The sequence below is a fragment of the Neomonachus schauinslandi genome, chromosome 3 (genome assembly GCF_002201575.2).
Source record: "Neomonachus schauinslandi chromosome 3, ASM220157v2, whole genome shotgun sequence".
NCBI classification, from domain to species: Eukaryota; Metazoa; Chordata; class Mammalia; order Carnivora; family Phocidae; genus Neomonachus; species Neomonachus schauinslandi.
The window spans coordinates 11,523,096-11,541,350 of NC_058405.1; the positions used below are offsets into that span (position 1 = coordinate 11,523,096).

The 18,255-nt window shown below is 43.1% G+C and overlaps 1 protein-coding gene across 3 annotated transcripts in view; it reads right to left on the minus strand.

The window, feature by feature from the left end:
* CLYBL (citramalyl-CoA lyase) overlaps positions 1 to 18,255 on the minus strand; it is a 246,200-nt gene that overhangs the window by 104,729 nt on the left and 123,216 nt on the right. The gene's annotated exons all lie outside the window — the stretch shown is intronic.

Below are 18,255 nucleotides of genomic sequence, written 5' to 3' on the forward strand. Positions count from 1 at the left end.
TCACTACTAGCTCTGGAATCGTGGGCAACTTCATTACCGAAAACTTCAGATCCCTCATCGATAAAAATAATACTAATTTTGCAGGTTGTTGAGAGGATTCAGTGAAAGAAAAGAAGGCACATGAAGTGCTCAGTGAGAGCCTGGCAGATGCGGTGGTTGGTGTACCAGGAGTACAGACTGCTGTTATTAGTGGAGAAACTAGCTGTCAATAGCTCCTGCCTTTTTCTGACCCCTGCTCTCTCTTTCCATTCCCTCCTGGACTCAGTTTAGCCTCCTGTGGAAGTAAGAGGAGTTGGTCAGAAGCTTGTTTGGCTCATTACAGCCCTCGCTCCTAACCTGGTCCATAATTTGGTGCTGGGAAAACTATGGTTTAGCCCATAATACATGGTAAAGGAGGGTGAGATCAGGACCAGCTACATAATTTGTGGGCCCAGAGTAAAATGAACATATAGGCCCTTGTTCAAAATTTATTAGGAATTTAAAAATGGTGACAGAAGAACATCAAACCAAGCACCAGACCCTTCTAAGCACAGAGCCATGTGTGACTGTCCAGGTCACATATCTATGAAGCCAGCCCTCCCATAACAGACAAACTATATGTCATGAAGAGCCCAGTTAAGGAAAGGTTAAAGCCGTGGCAAGTCAGAAACACCCTAAGGTTTTATTCTGCCCTGAGTAAACAACATCATCCTTTACAAAAATATATCAGCTGCATTTTCCATGAAAGCCCTCTTTGGAAGTTATCCTACATTAATACCATCAAATATTTTGCACAGTTGTAACATTTTGCCATGAACAGTATGCCTTGTGACAATGAATCTCAAGAAAAATGATTCACTCTTTGGTGGCCTACCGCTTTTGTGTGTGGCCCCTCATTCCTTCTTGTAGCCAACCTTAATACACTATAAAACTTGAGTCTGAGTCTTATTTTTCCACAGTATAAGCATTGTGCTATATGAGGTATGGTGAGCTACAGATAGATTTTAAAAGTGTACATGTCTTGGGGCACCTGGGTGGCTCAGCTGGTTGGGCATCTAACTCTTGGTTTTGGCTCAGGCCATGATCTCAGGGTTGTGAGACTGATCCCCAAGTTGTGCTCCATGCTCAGTGGGAAGTCTGCTTGGGATTTTCCCTCTCCCAATCCCTCTGCCCCTCCTGCACGCCCTCTCTCTCTCTCTCTGAAATAAGTAAAATCTTAAAAAAAGTATACATGTTATATAAGACATTTTAATATAAAATATATTATGAAAAAATATATATTATGACCAGCTAATTGAAGAATAACTGAAATATCTGCCATTGTTTTGCATTGACTGAAAATATCTGGTTTATCTTGAAAAAGGAAGAAAATACAGTGATTAACAGCAACAATCACATTTTACTTATTCACACTGGAAACCAAAATTTGCAACATACTCATTTCCTTAAAATTGGTAAAAATGCAATTAAAAGAGATGAAATCTTATTTACCAGGAAATGCTTGGGGTAATTACTTTTCATCAGAATTTGTTGTAACTGCACATGTAAAACCCAAAGAGAGGATTGAGAACAGCTCTAGTGGAAAGACCTTACTATACCTCTCACTTCACCTGACAGAGTAAATGTCTGGACATCTCTGTTCACTGGCATCTGACCTTCACTTCATGAAAACTGAGATTTCCTCCATGTGAAATAGCTTCTGACCACCATTTTGGATCCAGCCACTGTGGTCTCCAAGCTACACTATTTGAATCTCAAGCCTGAGCTCCCAGACATAGGTCATGTTGTAAATTATACCACCATGATATGCTAAGCACTAGAGCAAATCATTCCTAGCACATTTATATGAAGTATAATTTTAAGACAGATGATCACTTTAAAAAAATCTGCCACTGTTAATAATGTTTCTGGTTTCCCAGTCTTCTACAATCATTAAAACATTACTTTGCTCATATCTTCCCCTGCTCAAAATCTATCAACAGCTCACTACCTATAGGATTAAGTTCACTCTCAGCTGATATTCCTTTTCTCAATCTATATCCCATTATTCCCACTCAGTAAGTATCTACCTTAGGAAACTTAGATTTTGACCATCTCTACTACATGCCACAGTCATTGTTTCCAGAGTACCTTTGCTTCTGCTGTGCTTCTGATGGAAAAGTCTTCCCTCTCAGTTTACTTGAACATTATGGATTCTTCAAGTTCAGTTCAAGTTCCACCTGAATCTTGAGACTTTCTTGACTATTCTTTAAATTTGCTCTTTAAACTCTTATAGCATTTATTACTCACAACCAAACCAGAACCAGCCAAGAACTGCTATCAAGGATAAAGTTCTGCTATCAAGGCTAAAGTTAATCAAGGTGGCAGAAGCGTTCTGGAAAGGCAACTGATGACACAAAGCAAAAGACTTAAAATGTTTCCTACTTTTTGACCCAGTAATTTCAAGTTATTTGACAAAATTCCTTTTGGGAATTGTTATAGACTGAATGTTTGTGTCTTCCTAAAATTTATATGTTGAAACATAATCCCCAGTGTATCTGGAGGTGGGCCCTTTGCGAGGTTATTAAGTCTTGAGGAGTGTGCCCTTAGAAAAAAGGCCTCAGAGATCTCCCTGCCCCTTTATGCCATGTGAGGACATGGTGAAAAGACTGACATCTACAACCAGAAAGTGAGTCCTCATCAGACGCCAAATCTGTCGGAGCCTTGATCTTGGACTTCCCAGCCTCCAGAACTGTGAGAAATAAATTTCTGTTGTTTACAGGTCACCCAGTCTATGGTATTCTGCTATAGCAGCTGAAACAAACTAATAGACAGGAATCTATCTTAAGAAAATAACTGGAAATAAGACTAGATATGTATAATATTGAGAAACTGAAAACAACTTTCAGGGGTCCAATGGTAGGATGAATTATAGCATATTCAAGGAATATGATGATATTGTTAAGAATTATGTTTATAAATATATTTAATGTTAAGATAATTACTGTTATTTTTAAACAGAGGATAAAACATTATATATGCAATACACCTCAACTTTGTAAAAAATACAAGGGAAAATATATGAAAGGAAATACACCAAAATGTTATTAAGGATGCCCCTGAACTGTAGAATTTGGGATTAAGATTGTTCTGCTTCTGCACACTTTTTCCTATTTTGCATATTTACTAGAAAAAGCATCACTCTTTTAAAAAAAAATCCTTTTTTTAAAGTTTTATTTATTTAAGTAATCTTTACAGCCAATGTGGGGCTCAGACTCACAATCCTGAGATCAAGAGTCACATGCTCTTCTGGCTGAGCCAGCCAGGAGCTCCTTAAAAAGAGTTTCTTTTATAACTGGCTTAAAACAAGTCAATAAAACCATTCAAAAGGTCTCAAATGGCAGCATAACATAGTAGAAAGTATTAAGATGGACTATATGCAATTTGGGATATCTGACCATTTTTGACCTACGAAAATAATTTTATATGGTTCAACCCAATACCATGATTGGCATTCAGAAGATGGGATGAGAAGCAAGCTGCCATGTCATTCTAAGTGTTAATTTCCTCTTCGGTGAGAAGCAACATATAGCCACCTCATACAGGGGAGAGTTACCAAAAGTAGTAAAAGCACATGCACTTAGTTACTATGATTATCTGAAACTTGTCTCCCATCTGTGATGCTAATCAGCACAGCCTTACATCAGGAATCTTGTCTCCAGCACCCTCAACTAGATCTTGAGCCCTCTGAGGGAGGGGAAGGCCTATGTCTCCATACTGCTCAGCACAGGGCCTCATACATAAGAGGTACAGAATTCCTGTTACCTTATCACCTAAAAAAGCCAGCAATGCAGAGGTGGGTAAAAAGGATGGATCTGCAACCACATTGTCCTTATTCTTCTTGTGAAGAGTCAAGTTTAGTGGTGATTATAGGCAGGAGGTCATTTTTATTCCCTCTCTCCTTTGCCATCCTGGAAACTTTAATCTGACCCACAGTCTGTTGCTTCTTCTTCATGTTTATCCCCTCCTTTCCGTGAACACAGTGATTACATCCTAGTTTATTTAGGGCCTCATTAACCTAGACCTAGAAGACTATGGAAGCCTCTTATTGATCCTGCCTTCCACTATGTTCTTTCATTCGTTCGTTTGTTCATTCGTTCACTCATTCAGCAAGCACTAAGTAAGCACCTACTAAGAGACCTACACTGGGTCTCCACTAGCACATGTCAGGTCCTTTTGTGCAAATAAGAAAAAAGGGCTCCCTCACACCTTCCAGCAGGTAGAAGGGCAAAAAGACACATCCTATGCCTGAGGCAGCATGCTTTGGTGAGTGGAGATGAGCTAAAGCTCAGCCCCGACACGTGCCTCTCTGCAGGCGCCCCTGATCAGGGCATACCCCACGCAACTGTATGCAGTGGCCCTGACCCACATTGTGCTGAGCGCTGTGGGGAGGTGGCACAAAAGAAACAGGACATGCCCAGAAGGTCCAGGGAAGAACACTCAAAGGATGGCCTGCAAGCAGCTCAGGAAGGCTAAAGGGCGTACATAATGAAGCTCCAGGGAAAAAGTTCAAAGGCAGCAAAACTGTTTGGAATAATGAAAAGAAAGGTGTAGAGGGGGTTTGGGCTTCAGGTTCTATTGCGGACTCTGAGGTCCAGGAGGGGGCTGTCTCTGGGCGGGTGGCAGAAGCCCATCTCGGCTTCCCCAAGCTTCCCTCCTCCCTGTACTGCTGTTGTATCCTTTCCTTCCTCCATCAAAATCTGTTCCATACTTGAGTTGTGCTCAGCACTGACTACTGCGTATGAATACAATTGCAGTAGGTGACAAGAACTAACTTATTTTATCTTACATATTTGGAGTTAGGGCCTCTTGGTAGTCAACATGTAAATGCATTCAAACAATATGCAAAACAGGGGCTTAAGATGAATTGAAAAAAAATCAGGTAGCCTTATGATGAGTTCTTGCTACAGAGGGATCTTCTTTTGGATATAAGATATCCCCCAGCAGGTCCAGGGGTTCCTCTGGCTGGAAGGGGGCCCTCCTGGCCTTGTTTTGGTTTTCTCCTTTTCCTCCCCAACCTGATAAATTTTTATTAACCACTTATATAACTAAAGGTACCCCTAATGCTACAGGGGTTATCCACCTGGGATTCAATATAACCATCACTCAGGGACCTTTTAAAAATGGTCGGGAGTACTGAGGTGGCTCAGTCGGTTGAGCATCTGACTCTTGATTTTGGCTCAGGTCATGGTCTCAGGATCCAGCCCTGCATTAGGCTCCGTGCTCAGTGGGGAGTCTGCTCCAATTCTTTCTCTTCCTCTCCCTCTGCCCCTCCCCCCACTCACACACTCTCTCTCTCTAAATTAAATCAATAAAATCTTTAAAAAAAAGGCCAAAATCAAAACCACAATGAGATATCACCTCACACCAGTCAGAATGGCTAAAATTAACAAGTTGGGAAACAACAAATGTTGGCAAGGATATGGAGAAAGGGGAACCCTCTCACACTGCTGGCAGGAATGCAAGCTGGTGCAGCCTCTCTGGAAAACAGTATGGAGGTTCCTCAAAAAGTTAAGAATAGAGCTACTCTATGACCCAGCAATTGCAGGACTAGGTATTTACCCCAAGGATACAAATGTAGTGATCCGAAAGAGCACCTGCACCCCAATGTTTATAGCAGCAATGTCCACAACAGCGAAACTATGGAAAGAGCCCAGATGTCCACTGACAGATGAATGGATAAAGAAGATGTGGTGTGTATACACACACACACACACACACACACACACACACACACACTGGAATATTACTCAGCCATCAAAAAAGATGAAATCTTGCCATTTGAAACAGCGTGGATGGAACTAGAGGGTATTATGCTAAGCAAAATAAGTCAATCAGAGAAAAACAATTATCACATGATTTCACTCATATGTGGAATTTAAGAAACAAAACAGGATCATAGGGGAAGGGAGGGAAAAATAAATAAGATGAAATCAGAGAGGGAGACAAATTATAAGAGACTCTTAACTATAGGAAATAAACTGAGGGTTGCTGGAGGGGAGGGGGTGGGGGATGGGCATTAAGGAGGGCACGTGATATAATGAGCACTGGGTGTTATTTACAACTGATGAATCACTGAACTCTACCTCTGAAACTAATAATACACTATATGTTAGTTAACTGAATTTAAATTAAATTAAACAACAACAACAAAACAAAAGGTCAAATTCTGGAACCCATCCAGTGTAATCAAACTCAATTCATTGGTAATAGGGCCGGGCTCTCTCAGATATATATATTTGAGCTAAGTGCTTACCACTCATGTGTTGCTGCAGACCAGAACTACTGGTCTCTCTTATCTGCTCTCATGTGAGAATTTCCCATCTGTCATGATAGCATCTACCATCACCACATGGGAGCTTGTTAGAAATGCAGAATCTGGGGCCCCACCCCAGTCCCCCTGAATCAGAAGCTGCATATTAACAAATCTCCAGGGGATGCTTATCACATGAAAGTTTGAGAACCACTGCTCTAGGCTGACTAAACCTGGGGGCATATTGAAATCATCTGGGGAACTTTCAAATACGTTGACATTAAAGCTCCAGCCACAGAAAATTTGGCGTCATTGGTCCAGGGGAAGGACTAGGCTCTGGGACTTCTAAAAGCTCCCTACATGATTCTAATGTGTAACCACTGCCCTAATACAGGAAATTTTGCTCCAACAAAATTTCTCAAGTCACCTGCTACGGCTATCTACAAGTAGATGCTATGAAAAGAGTAAGATCGTAACTGAAAATGTAGCAAACTTGAAAAAAATCCACATTTAAAGGAAAGTAGTTCTAATAAAACAGTAACATGCAAACTGCTAACAATATTTGAAATAACAGTAATGATCAACTAAGCGAATGTCCATTTTAAGATCTGCAATTTGGTATGAGACTTCTAAAACCAACCTAGTGGTTTCTTTATTTAGCTGATACCTAGTACAGAGCTCTCTACTTTGGCTGCCCATTATGATCACCTGGGGAACTCAGAAAAAGAAAAAACCCAGGCCATACTCTGCAACCCAATGAAATCAGAGCCTTGCAGTGAGTCCCAGGCATCAGTGTTTCTTTAAAGCTTTGGGAGAGTCCAAAATGCAGCCAAGGAAGAGAACCCCTGCACGAGCATTTGCAAGTACAACCAAAGTGTCTTACTGGTCCTAGAAAGGACTAAAGGTTGTTGGACTTCAACAGTTGCCAGAATTGAATCCTACCATATTCAGGTAGGGGAGCTGGGTACCAACTATCTAACTTCCCACAAATCAAGTGACTGGGGAATGGTAATTTTGAGAGGAGTGATTGTTTTCTTAGCTTGGAAATCAGGATGTTCTACATCCCCTACTCACTGAATCAGTAGCCATCACCTGCAGGGGCTTGAAGGTGGTGGGGGGTGAAACACCAAGAAGTCCTGCTATACTTGGAGCTTCAAACTAGAGTCTTAGATCAAGTCCACAGTGAAATAACAAAGCTTCCTTTGTTAACAGAGAGGAAGTCTCATTTCCAATAGCTTGAGGGGCTGAACCTGCAGCTCCTAGGAAGAAGAGTGAGAAAGGATGGGGATTTAAAGTAAACAAAATCCCTGCCACCAAGAGGACCCAAAACTCCTCTGGATGCCGAGGGAAGCTGGGGGCGGGGGGGAAGGCCGGGATGGGGGAGTACAAGTGATGAAACTGGGAAGATTCTGCCTGGCCCCCAACTCTTCAGGAACTTCTATTTGTCCTCGGTGCAATGCAGCCAGCGAGGGACAATGCCCCAAGATGAGCAACATTGTACTCTTACTTAGTAGTTTCTCATGACCCATGACCCCTGAGGTAACAAAATCAGTTGAGTTTTGTTACAGCTAATATGATTCTGGATTCAGGTATACTGCTGAATCTTATCTGCTTGCATTTTCCAAGGAGTCACATTTACCCCTACTTGTATCCAATTTAACTCAAATTTATAGTTTTCACAAAAACCACATGGCCACCTGAACAGATGCAGAAAAGAAAGCAACTGACAATTTTTTTTTGTAATAAAAACACTCAACAAACTAGATCTGAAGGGAAACTCCCAAATCCTGAAAATGAAAGACTAAAGACTAAACTGAAGGCAGTAGAGACAGAATCCAAAGTTAACAAATATCAGTCACCCAGGCTCTAGTTTCCTGAGACCCACCAGTGCTCCAGCAAAGTGTCCAAACTCATGCTGTTTTGCTTTTGAAGATATAATGAACTCATATTCTAAGAAAGCCCTGTATATCAGACACTTTTACGAATGCTGGGCCAACTCACTGTTGGCCTATTTAACAAATGTATTTTTATTTAGGTGAAATGTGTTCATACAGCAATTGGAGTTCTTAAAATAGCAATTAGATTTTATTATATCATATTTAAATTTTGTTAGAAAATTTGACAGGTTTTTCAAAGTTGGTTACCTGGGGAAGGGAGGATTTTTTAAAAAGATTTATTTATTTATTTGAGAGAGGGAGAGAGCAAGTGGGAGGAGGGGCAGAGGGAGAGGGAGAAGAGAGAATCTCAAACAGATTCCCCACTGAGTGCAGAGACTGACATGGGGCTTGATCCCATGACCCCATCATGACCTGAGCTGAATCAAGAGCTGGACACTCAACTGACTGAGCCACCCAGGGGCCCCTGGAAAGGAGGATTTTAGGTCAGTACACACAGGTCATGGACTGGGGCCTGTTGGCTGGATGCTGCTTTCAACCCCAGATCTGATTCTAGTTATCACTAAATAACTAGTGATCACTAGGGGGTTAGAACCCTGGAAAAAGCACAAAGATAAAGAGAGTTTCTGGGATTCTCAGGAATTGACCACTCAGACTGTGTCAGGAGGCTAAGGCACTGAGCGGTCAGAGTCCTTGAGGAGCTGAGGAGAATAGGACCACATGGAATAGGGAGCATGGAGGGCTTGGGAGTGTGGAGAAGCCAGCACAGACCCTTGGATGCCCTCTGTGTCCTGGGAAATAACCCATGGAAGCAAGCCACCTCCCTAGGAAGCAAGAGCTACAGGAACTTGGCATTAGAAGAACCTTCTGCTATATACTGTGAGTAGGAGGCTGAGGCAGGTTCTCCTCCAGGAACCACTCTTCCCCTATTCTTAAGTCAGAGGCACCTTTCCCTGAGCCCTCACAACACCAGGCACTGAGGACCAAGGCCTCAGTAAGGACTCTGATGAGACAGCCAGAAGTAGCTCAACAGAAGCTGGAGTTAGAACTGCTCTCCTCCGCCCGGGGTCAGGTTTGCAGGAGTGAAGGCTAGGAACCTGCAGGGCAGTGAGAGGCAGCCCCAGCTCCCTCCCAGGACCCCATGGCTTCTGCCTTGGGAGCATACCTGGGCTTGCTCATCAGGACCCTGTTGCTTGGCCCAGTTCTCATGGGAGTCAGTAGAGCACCAGCTGCTACAGCACTTCCCACTGCTTAGAAACTTCTGCTTCTTAGCCTTACCCCCCAACCAGCTGTTCCATGGCACAGATCCCAGCTAACATACGAGTCCAAGTTCACCATACTCTAGGTGATTTGGAGGGGACCGTGCCCTGTGGGAGGCAGATGATCAGCTGGGCTGGCTCCCCCTACCCTCAAGCTGCTTGCCCAGATTCTACTCCTCTCCTCTGGCCTGGGCAGCTAAGGTGGTGGAATGCCCTGATGCTGGGTCCCACCCAAGTTATAACCAATGCAGACAGAGAAGAAGCTTGCCTGAGCTCAGGCAAGGGTCCAAATCCAGAGTGTGGGGTGGGCAGAGCAGGACGAGGGATTAGGCTTGGGCTGGTCTCTTCACAAGCAGCAGAAGCTCTCTGAAAGCCAACGCAGGGCAAAACATGGTGATCAAGGTCCAGGGAACCTCCCCCAGAACTCCATGTCTTCTCCCTGACCCTGATACCTGGCTCTAAGATGCCCTTGCCTCACCCATGGATGACCTTCATCAAGCACCACCGACTGGCGGGCTCAAGGACTTCCAAGTGTTCCCCTTGTCACATCCCTACTACCATTTCATAAACACAAATGTTTTGATCCCATAAGTTTGGAATCTAATACTTTCTTTGAATCATCTAAAGATTTTTATATATTTATTTGAGAGAGAGAGAGCACGAGCAGAGGCAGAGGGACTCCCCACCGAGCAGGGAGCCTGATGCGGGGCTCGACCCCAGGACCGTGGGACCCCAGGACCGACCCCAAGCCAAAGGCAGACACTTAACCAACTGAGCCACCTAGGCACCCCTCTTTGAATCATCTAAATGGCAGGCAGTCCAGAGGTGCCTGGGTGGCTCAGTTGGTTAAGCATCTGACTCTTGATTTTAGCTCATGAGCTCAGGGTTGTGAAATTGAGCCCCACACTGGGCTCTGTCCTGGGCATGGAGCCTGCAGAGCCTGTTTGAGATTCTCTCTCTCCTTCTCTCTCTGCCTGTCCCCTCTCCCTCTCTAAAAAAAATTTTAAAAATAAGTAAATATAAATAAATAAATAAGGGTCCCTGGGTAGCTCAGTCGGTTAAGCGTCCAACTCTTGATTTAGCTCAGGTCATGATCTCAGGGTCATGAGATTAAGCTCCACATCAGCTTCCACGCTCAGCGTGGAGTCTGCTTGTTCCTCTCTCTCTACTCCCCAACCCCCCCCCGCGCGCTCGCTCGCTCTCGCGCGCGCGCTCTCTCTCTCTCTCTCTCTCTCTCTCTCTCTCTCTCTCTCTCGTAAATAAATAAATAAATAAATAAATAAATAAATAAATAAATAAATAAATAAATGGCAGTCCAGACTTAACCAAGTGCAGATAAGAACTTGATTCAGGGCTTTTTTGTTTTGTTTTGTAAATGGCTCCACGCCCAGCGTACAGCCCAATGCGGAGCCTGAACTCACAACCCTGAGATCAAGACCTAAGCCAAGATCAAGAGTTGGTCGATTAACTGACTGAGCCACCTAGGCATCCCAATTCAGGTCTTTTTTTTTTTTTTTTTAAAGATTTTTAAATTTTTATTTATTTGACAGAGAGACAGTGTGAGAGGGAACACAAGCAGGAGGAGTGGGAGAGGGAGAAGCTGGCCTCCTGCCAAGCAGGGGGCCCAATGTGGGGCTTGATCCCAGGACCCTGGGATCATGACCTTAGCTGAAGGCAGATGCTTAACGATGGAGCCACCCAGGCACCCCTCAGTTCAGATCTTTTAAAAGTCATTACATCACTTCTTAAATTCAAAATGGAGTTAAAAAGCAATTATCATGAAGATAATAATGACTTAGGTCACATAATTCATTCCAAATCATTTTATTAAATTCAAGTAAATCAAAAGAAAAATTTTAGGGGCACCTGGGTGGCTCGATAGTTAAGCATCTGCCTTCGGCTCAGGTCATGATCCCAGGGGCCTGGGATTGAGCCCCGAATCAGGCTCCCAGCTCGGCAGGAGGCCTGCTTCTCCCTCTCCCTCTGCCATTCCCTCTGCTTGTGCTCTCTGGCTCTCTCTCTCTGTCAAATAAATAAATAAAATCTTAAAAAAATTTTTTAGTGTACTAATCAAACTCAGTATTAATCATATATTCAATGTATTCAAGCTGTTTACTAGTGCCTTTATAATAGGACTTCAATAATACTAAGATGGTTAATTTTATGTGTCAACTGAACTGGCCCATGGGGTGCCCAAATATTTGTTCTAACTTATTCTGGGTGTGTCTGTGAAGATGTTTCTGCACAAGATTAACATCTGAATTGGTAGACTGAGCGAAACAGATTGCCTTCCCTAATGAGCCCCATTCAATCAGTTGAAGGTCTGAATAGAACAAAAAGGTCCTGGGAGGCTCAGTCGGTTAATCATCTGACTCTTGATTTCAGCTTAGGTCATGATCTCAGGGTTGTGAGCTCGAGCCCCATGTCAGGCTCCGTGCTGGGCGTGGAACCTGCTTAAGATTCTCTCTCTCCCTCTGCCCCTCCCTGCACTGTCCCCCTCTCTCTCTGAAAAAAAAAAAAAAATTTTTTTTAAGTGTTAAAAAAAAACACCACATAATAAAAAAGCTGACACTCCCTCAAATAGAAGGGAATTCCTCCTGCCTGACTGTCTTCCAGCTGGGACATTGGTTTCTTTTCTTGCCTTTGGACTCAGACTGAGACATCAGTTCTTCCTGGGTCTCCAGCCTGTTGGCCTTCAGACTGGAACTAGAACATTGGCTCTCCTGGGTCTCCCATGTGCTGACTGCAGATCTTGGGACTTGTCGGCCTCCACAACTGCGTGGGCCAATTCCTTATAATATATATAAAATATATTATAAATATATATAAATATATTAATGTTAGTTATATATTAATACATAATATTTTTATAATATTAATATAATAAATATATAAATGTAAATTATATATAAAATATAAAAATATATAAATTATATATATGCACACACATATACATAGTTTATATGCACACATATATACATAGATATATCCCACTGGTTCTGTTTCCCTAGAGAACCCGAAAATAACTCCTATACATTACCAACTAGATAGTTAACATATATGAGGTCTTAACCAGGAGTCAACCAGTTGTGCCTTCCACCCACCTTCACACTGCATCTCCTCATCCTGGCCGAAGACCCTATCACTATCCCAGGTCCTCTCTGCCCCTGTCCAGTCTCCTCCCCACACCACAGCCAGGATGGACCTTTACAAATGTCAATGAGATCATGATATTCCTCTGCTCCAGACAATTTAACAGCTTTCAGGTGTTCTCACATTAAAACCCAAATACCTTACCCTGGCCAGCAAGGTCTTGGCTGCCGTGGCCCATCCATCCCCCTCTGCTACTACTCTCTGTCACAGGGATCTTCCCCCAGTTCCCTGAATGAGCCACATTTTTCCTGCCTGCCTCAGAATGTTCCCACATGCTATCCCCTCTCTCGAAGTTTCTTCTCCTGGATCCTAGCATGTCTAGTTCCCTTTCATCCTTTAAGTCTAAATGTTACCTCCTCAGCAAAGGCTTCCCCAACCCCTTTATACTAAATCAAACTTCTCCTGTGACTCTCTACTCCAGATTCCTGTCTGTTCCTTTCATAGCCTTTCCCCTTTTGAAATGAATTAATTATTGGCCTGTTGACTTGTTTATTGTCTTTCTTCCACTAAACTGACAGAATTTTTCCATTTCTGGTATCCCAGACAGGAACATCCTTTCTATTTGGTAGGGGAAGAGTAGGCAACCCAATGGTCCTTAAAAGGGCGAGGACACGTGGCAGTGTGGCCCCTGCAATGCTACAGACAGACCTTGGGGCCTTGAGGAGTGAGGCAAAGACGGAGGACAGTGAAGACCTTTCCCAACCTGGTAGTGGTGAAGGAGGGAGGTGGCCAGAGCAAGTGCCCAAGGATGGTGGTGCCAGGGGTGTCAGAGCTAGGGGCAGCAGGAGAGGGTGTCTTGGCCTGACTTTGGCTGTGTTCTCAGGTGTTTGTCACTGCCCATTTTCCAAGACCAGCTCTCCAGCCTGCCCACACCCCTCTCAGAAATTCCTTTTCTGCCCAAGTCGGCCCCAGCTAATATTGGTCATATACAACTCTACACACTGGATTCTGGTGAGCAGGCACCTGGTCTGCGTCATTCCTGTCATGTACTCTCAGCACTGTGCCTGGCATGTATAGGGACTCAGGGAACGTAAGCTGAATGCAGGGAAGAATAGACTCAGGGCTAGCTGGGTGGTGGGCTGAGGAATGTTGAAGGAGAAAGGGCCACATATTTCCATTAGCCTCTGTCCTCAGAAGGCTAAAAAGAATAGCAGGTGTGGGGTGCTTGGCTGGCTTAGTTGGTGGAGCACGCAACTCTTGATCTCAGGGTTGTGGGTGTGAGCCCCATATTGGATGTAGAGATTACTTAAAAATAAAATCTTAGAGGAAAAAAAAAGGATAGAAGGCATGATCATTGTAATGCTTTGCAAGTTTCACCGAACTTTCTTCCCAAAAGGTACTAATTCTACTCCCACCAGCAGTGCCGGAGACCACCTACCCTCCTGCATACCCTTTTCACTTGTTACACCACAGTGTTGGGACAGTCAAGGAGAAGAGGTGTGATGTAGTGAGTGAAGGCTGCATGGGAAGGGCTGGAAGCATGTCTGGCAGGCTCAGATGGTGGAGCATGTGACTCTCGATCTCAGGATTGTGAGTTTGAGCCTCACGTTGAGTGTAGAGATTACTTAAAAAATACAATCTTTAAAGAAAAAAAAGAAAGGGGTTGGAGATGTGAAGCCTTGGGGAAAGGTTCGTAACGGTCTTATTTGAGCAATGATGAAACAATTTATGGATTTTGACTCTAAGGGCTGATCAAGGTTAAAAATTAAAATTTCTTAGGGCATCTTGCTGGCTCAGCAGGGCATGTGACTCTTGACCTCGGGGTCATGAGTTCAAGCCCCAACTGGGTGTAGAGTTTACTTAAATAATAATAAAATAAAATAAAAATTTCTTATGGAAAAATCTGCAAAAATCCACAGCTGTATGACAGATTCCTGATGGATTCCTCTATCTGGGGCTAGATCTTTAGTCCTTTGAGAGAATTGGAGGTGTGTAACTGAGCTATATCATTGCCTCTTCTAAGTTCATACACTAGGAAAAACTGAGCTCTGTGTTGCATGGCCCATGGGCCTGACCTTGCATGACAATTCTGATGCTTACAGAAGAATATATGCAATTAGAATGAGGATAAGAGTCCATTAACCAATCCTTTCCTACCCCTACAAAGACAGTAAAATTCACCTACGAATTTCAACCATGCTTATGACTTAATAACAGGTATTTATGCCAGCATCTATAATAACTGAGGCCTACTTATATTCTCACTTTGCTAAGTTCCCAAGTGCCCGGAGAGGTTCCCTATTCTGAGGAACTGTTTCAGTCACTATGGCAACAGTGCACAGACAAGCGGGAAGCTTTCCCTGGGCACGAGAGTAAAAGAACAGCTATTTGTCCTCCCATTGGCAGAACAGGGCCATTCGTGAGATTAGCATGTGGTGGAAATACAAATAAGCACGCAGCCCGCTTCAGAAAAGCCGAGAAAACATTTTCAGGGCAAACTCTCTCATGAAGCAATTATATCACACCTTAATCAAGTGCTCCATTGTGTACTGAAATGAAGAAACAGTTTTTTTGTGTCCAAAGGAGACACGTAAGATAGCAGTTTGTGGTCAACTGTGGGTTTCCTTCTAAGCCCTGGGCACAGGATGAGGCAACCCAGGGGCTGCTGACCAGCCTTTCAGCCATTGAGGGGTGCCACGTACAAAGAGGCGGTTGGTGAGGGAATTCCCTCTTAACCTATCCTTGCCATGGAACCCCAGAAAAAGGGGTGGGCATTGGATAAAAGGCAGACTTAGCAGGAGTGGGGGGTGGGGGGGAAGAATCCATACTTACGCCCAGTTTGGTAAAGTTTGTGTCATGCTGTTTCAGAGCAGATCTCTGCCTCCTCAGACCATCAGAATACCAAAAGGCAAAGCAAGTGACCCCTGCAGTGGAGGTCTTTTTTCACATAGACAAGAAAGCAAACAAGCAACCATGTCAAAAATTTAAGATACTCATTATGCTAAGTGAAATAAGCCAGACATAAAAGGACAAATACTGTATGATTCCACCTATACGAGGTACTTAAGAGTACCTCAAGTTCAGACAGGAAGTAGAATGGTGGTGGAATGGGGATGGGGAGTTCTTATTTAATGGGAAGAGAGTTTCAGTTTGGGAAGATTAAAAGTTCAGGAGATGATGGCAATGGTTGCACAACACTGAGAATGTACTTAACGCCACTGAATGGTCCACTTTAAAATAGTTAAAATGGCAAATTGTGTATTATGTATATTTTACCACAACGGAAAAAAAAAAAAAAACCAGTTACCAAATCTGTTTCCCTTGTCATATCCATGCTATCATTTCACTAACGGAAATGTATTATCAAATTCAGTATTGATCATGCATCCAATAAATACTGAGTCCACCGCAAGCTGGCCCTTGCCCAGTATGGGCTGCGTGTGGGCTGAGCAAGCATGGTCACGAGCTATGCGTTCAGCACACCCTCGCTGTCGCGCATGCGTCTGCCTGGTATGGCTGCGGGACTCTAGTTCTCCGGATGCATGCAAGTTTGTATGGGGATGAGTCCCAGAATCAGGGAATAACCCCTACAACAGTGTGACCATGAATGGGTCCCAAGAAAGGGGGCAAGTTTTCCACGAGAACAGAGACCCACGTTTATACCCCATATGGATTAGTCTTTATTAATAACTGAGGCATGGGTACCTTTCAGAGTTGCTCTTCGTGTGGCGCTCAGGCGTCTGGTAGAACCTCTGAGAGTTAACACTGCCATTTTTCTGAAAGGAAGATGAGGGGAGGGAAGAGTTTGATACTGCCTAAGCCCAGCCAGCCCAGCAGCCGACAAGAGGAAGAGGAGAGCAGGGAGGCTATTTGAGAGGAGGTGAGGGAGAGGAAGAGAATGAGGAAAGGGAAAGGAAGGAGGAGAAAGATAGGGGAAAGTTGGGGTGGATAAGAAAAGTGTCAGTGAAGGAAGGCAGGCGGAAGTGAGGGTGCATAAAGGGACAGTGGGGGAGGGGAGGCAAGAAGAGAGGAGCTTTGTTTTTCCTCAAAGCTCCTTGTTTTGTGTTGAGGAGGGGATGACAATAGAGCATGTGCCTGTTACTGGGTATTCACAGTAATCCCACTTTCTTGCTCTACTTTTGGTGAGAGAAGGAGGAGCAGAAGTTTTATCTGAACGGAAAACTGGAGGGATTTTTTTTTCTTGGAGTGACACTGAGGTCAAGAGGGAAACCTGCACTCCTTCACTGAACACGTTTAAGAACACAATGCGATTAGCATCTCTTCTGTTTCTGGGCTGATTCCACCCGGGGCTCCTAGAAACACAAAGAAGTCCAAGGATGTTGTTCATTAATAGTTAACTGTTGATGTTGCTGAGGACTTGGTCCAGGAATGACACTCTCCCTCTGCCCACAGAGATTTGATAGATGAATTAACAAGTGTAATCCCATCATCACAAACTATGAGAGATAGTACCTGTCAAGCACAGAACATGGGAGCTTTTTGGTAAATTGTAATAAAAGCCTAAAGGATATGCCATCCGATTTCCCTGTGCCTCTGTAGAGATACTTGGAATTCTGGATCATGAATCTCTGAGTGTGAGGAATAGAGCATACTTGTTCCATTCCTGACCAAAGGTGAACATTCAGAGGACAGCCGTCTGTTTAGATGGTTCATTTTTCGCATCCCTGCCTAAGAAGATCTGATTCTAAAACAAGTTGCAGAAAAGACAGTATTTCATGGTTAATGTATTAAAACAGCCAGTGGAGAGTAAAGGAAATATTACCATGGGTCCACCAGAAAATTTCATAAAAAAGACCATTCACTAAATTTCTCCATTTAGAGATTCCATTAGTAAATGGGTTATTCTATCTCAAAAACTTATAAATTTAAAGCTGAGATGATTATTTCCTGGCAGAGCTTTAGAGGTAACTGACAAATGTGAACTAGAAAGATCAATTTCTCCTTAACTTTTTTTTTTTTCCCCTCCTTAACTTTTTTTTAAAGGTCACGAAAGAAGACTGTCAACCTGACAGATGTAACCATGGATTCTTTCACAGAGTTCTTCAAAAGCTCAAAGGCTGCTAAATGTGTCAAATTAATGCATCTCCCCCATGACCGGGTTCTTTGATATGAAAGTAATCATGGGAGATTTTTTTTTCCCCTCCAGAAAATGGCTCTGCAATTTTGAGAAAATAGTTCTCTCCACATCTTAAATTTTTTTTTTGTAACTGTCATGAAAATGATGTGGGTTAATGGAATCTCCATTTTCTCCCTAGATTCTCTCAAAAATTCCTTTCAAGTGTCAATCTCAATGAAATAAGGCCAGAATGCTACATAGCTTAGAATTTTGATATTTTGTTAGCTATAGTCCTTTGATTATCCTGATTTGTAGATTTTGGGAGGATTTAATATTGATCTCTCTCTAGCACTGAATAATTTTTAGAAAAAAACACAGTCTGAGTCTAATTGCCAGACCCATACCACACACACGAAAGCTGTGAATACAAGCTGTGATCACGAATCACGTGTACGTGGCTTTGATTGTGTGGGACCCACAATAAGATTAAGATTTTTTTTTCCTTCTTAATTATTCAGAGCTAAGTGTGATAAAAATTAAAACTAAACATATGGATGTGATCATGAAGGCTTTTTCTAACATAGTTGGTTGTTGTTTTTTTTCTTTTTAAGTATGTGTAATGTACTACTGGCACTAATTCCTTTAAATATCTATTTAAGG